Source organism: Lygodium microphyllum, chromosome 23 (genome assembly GCF_053477565.2).
Source record: "Lygodium microphyllum isolate KBCC chromosome 23, Lygodium_microphyllum_v1.1.10, whole genome shotgun sequence".
In the NCBI taxonomy this organism is placed as follows: domain Eukaryota; kingdom Viridiplantae; phylum Streptophyta; class Polypodiopsida; order Schizaeales; family Lygodiaceae; genus Lygodium; species Lygodium microphyllum.
In genome coordinates this window covers 89,782,608-89,786,380 of record NC_141157.1, presented here as the reverse complement: position 1 = coordinate 89,786,380, position 3,773 = coordinate 89,782,608, and positions in this window count along the sequence as shown.

Here is a 3,773-nt window from a genome sequence, read left to right as displayed (position 1 = left end):
CTTTTAAAGGTTATCCATTTAAGCTTAAGCTTTGAAAACTTAGCTTTGACGTTCTACGAGCCAAACATAATAAAATAGCCTCTTTTTTTTTGAGAGGCCAAAAGCAAAAAACCCAATGTGAGAGTAGAAGAGAAAATCTATAAAAGGGAGGCAATAGATGAGCCTTGCATCGCCATCAAGTTCTATGGGAGTGACTATTGAGTTTGAGCTATGAGCTCCTCACCCTCCTTGAAGATATCGCCATCAAGTTCTATGGGAGTGGCTATTGAGTTTGAGCTATGAGCTCCATGCCCTCCTCAAAGATATCGCCATCAAGTTCTATGGGGGCGGCTATTGAGTATGAGCTATGAGTTCCTTGCCCTCTTCGAAGATCTCTCCATCAAGTCCTCACATTCCACCTTCTTCTCTTCTCTTTTAAATCGAGACTATGACCTTGAATTCTAGTTGCCTAGTGATCCTTTGCTTGCCTTAAAGAGATATGGCAAATTTCTCTTTAACGGCTTCATCATCTTTACTACCCGTCTCTTGTTGATGATAGAAGTTGAGGGAAAGCTCATAATGAAGAGGAGGAAATCATATTGGTGAGCGGTATCATATTAATGAACAATTTGTCACCACAAGATTCATCTCAAGCTCTTCATATGTCTTTTGATCATATCCTTTAACTCCCCTTGACCAAGAGTCTTTTGAACATGTATATTGACCATATCTTTAATCAATGAGTATGTTTTCACATTTGCCTTGTATCTAAACTTCTTCTTATGGATAATTATCTTGTGTTGAGTACTCTTCATCATTCTTTGCTTCCATCTCACAAAGTGTCCCTGTGGCGAGTGACTTTAATGAACTCCCATGTTTTTTTTGTGCGACAATGGGTCATGACCCCCCTCCTTAGACTTGATGGTGGGTTTCTCTACCGCTAGCTTTGCGGACTTTGAAGGAGTCGCGCAGCCCTTACTGAAAGCGCTGGCTATATGTACGTTGCCTATGGCGAGGTGAATATGTTGGGACTCATAGGTCGACATTGCAATAATCTTGTTTTTTAAATGTGCATATCCAATAGCAATTCCATATCTTCATCTTTAGTGTTTGGCAACACATAGAAGATCATTGGTATGCTCTTAGACTTGATAGAGATTGCAACTTTGCACTTTTTCAAAAGTGCATATGATCGGCCCCCAAATAAGCTAAGTTTGACATCATTGGACTGTAACTGCTATTTGCCAATTTGGATCCAATGATCATGAGTTAGGACATTAAAGTTAGCTTCCTCATTGATCACTGCATTGAGGGTGTGTGCTTGGCAGTGACTATTATGCTTAGGTAAGCTGGTTCTATTGCTTTCTCATCTTCATCTTCGATATCCATAATAGTGGCCACTAGTACCTGAGAGGGGATTCTAGCAATGAAGGCTTGTGTAGTGGGTGGTAGACCTCAGTACTCAAGGAGTAGAAGTCCTTGTATTCGTCATCATGAGAACTATCTTCATCTAGTTGCTCATCATCTTATAAGTCTTGGTGCTGTGTTTTCTTTTTATTGGTGACTAAGGTACGATTGTACATCAAGTTTAGGTTGTGCACCTTAGCTCATGACCACTTGGATTCATCCAAGAGATTGTTGAGAGGTTTCAAGTTAGAAGCAAGGTTGCTAGCTAACTTTCCCATTAGGTACTCCAAGACCTCTTGGAGTTCTGGCCTATTGCTAGGGACATGGAACGTGACAAGTTTGGATTGGCTGCAAGGGCTTCTGGCCATCATGCAAAGTGGCATTGCAAGCTCCTTCTTGGGCACTCTCTCTTTCTCCACAGCTTGATTATACTCCTCTTCCTCATCTAAGAATGGCAGATCAATTGTAGTAAGTACATGCATCCAATCTCACTCATCCCCTAGGCAAGGGATATACTTTGTGAGTGGCCTGTAAGAGTTTTTACTCTGTGTGTCATCCTTCAGCATGGTGGAGATGGCGTCCAGGTCAACTAGTGTGGTCTTCCATGTATCCATCTCTACTCTTATTGCTTGTGTTCTATTTCCCAAGAATATCAAAACATTGCCACAGTCTTCTATGACCTGTGCATTGCGTATCCAAGGCCGGCCTAACAGGACCTCATAGTCCACTCCCTTCATGACTATAAAGTCAATGGAGAATTGGATCCTTGGAATCTTCAATGAACAGTTCTTCAACACTCCAAATGGCCGCACTTTCATTCCATTGGCTAGGGTGACATTGAACCTAGCATTCTCAACAAGTGGATTACCCCAATCCTAGAGTACGACATGGTTTATCACACTAACTCCTACTCTCATATCTACAATTCCGTTTCTTGTAGTGTCTCCTATGGCTAGGACCAGCAAGGTTGCATGCCTTTTAGTGCCTTTCCAAAAAGTGTTGACGTGTAAGGACTTGGGTATCAAGTGCAAGTCAGGCTGGGTATCCAAGTCAGTGCGTCGTGGTAGTGTAGATCAGTTGCCATTTTCTCCATTGGACCTTCAACCCATTGCTTTAGTTCTTGCCATAGCATCGGATGCTACCTAAGTAGATCTCCTAGGTTTAGTGTCACAAGGATGGTTACTAGCATGGCGAGGAGGTTGTTGACTGGCTCTCTCTCCTAACTTTGCACTTCCTGGCCAATAGGCCTAACTGGTTTGTTGGCCCATAGCATATAGGCGCTCTTTAAGCGGTACTACTTGTGGCACAGTTGCGTCTCTTGACCTTGGTCGTGGAGGCAAGACTGGTGCTCTTACACTTGAGAGATCATCAATCTCATCTTTCAATATGGACTCAGCATTTTTTAAGTGTTCTTGGGCCTCTTTCACCCACTCCTTCACTTTTGTCAATGGCTTCAAGTTGGCACTTGGGGTTGGGGTACTCACAAACCTGCGCACTTCCCTTCTCAGCTGTCTTTAACACCATATTGGGGAATATGGGAATTTCCCATAAGTTTGGGACACATGGTCAAATCTTTGGATTTGTTATACTTGAACGCTATAACTCTAAATTGAGCGCTCTATAGCTCAATAGATTCCATTTTTCAAGCACTTTCCAATGATAGGTCACATCATATGGTTTTGAGAAACTTATGGGAATGTTATCCAAGTGCCACCTTTCTAGTATTCAAAAAATGGAAATTGGGAGATTCCCAAACTCACTAATATTGTGTTTTTTGGAGCTGACATTTCTACCTTTGCATCTCTCACCTTTTTTCTAGCAGGAAACGTCATGGCACTCTCCGTTTTTAGTGTGATTTTTGCATTTGGTTTCTTTTTCCTTCGTCTACGCCTCTTTTTCTCGATTGAGACTGCATCTAAGTTGCTAGACCTTGGCAATGATATGCTGGTGTTCTTCATCTGTGGTGGGTCATGACATGCAATGAAGTGGGAATGGCCTCCCCATCGAGTGTCTTGACACCAAACAACCCCAATGGGATTGATGGCACAATTGCCAAACCAGAGGATGGTTTCTATCTCAGGCAATCGATAAAGAGATGAGTGATTCCACACTCCACGCATCTAAGATCTGCCTTGTTGTGGTTGGGGCGTGCTCCCTCTTGAGGTAGTGCGCAAGGAGATATATCATGGGTGACTGCAAGTCCAACATGAGATCCAACTCTCATAGATTTGCCAAAGTAGAGGATGGATTGGCAAACTAGAGGATGTTTTTGTCTAGGGCAATTGACAAAGAGATGAGTGATTCCATACTCCATGCATCTAAGATCTACCTTGTTATGGTTGGGGCTTGCTCCCTCTTGAGGCAGCGCAAGGAGATATATCATAGGT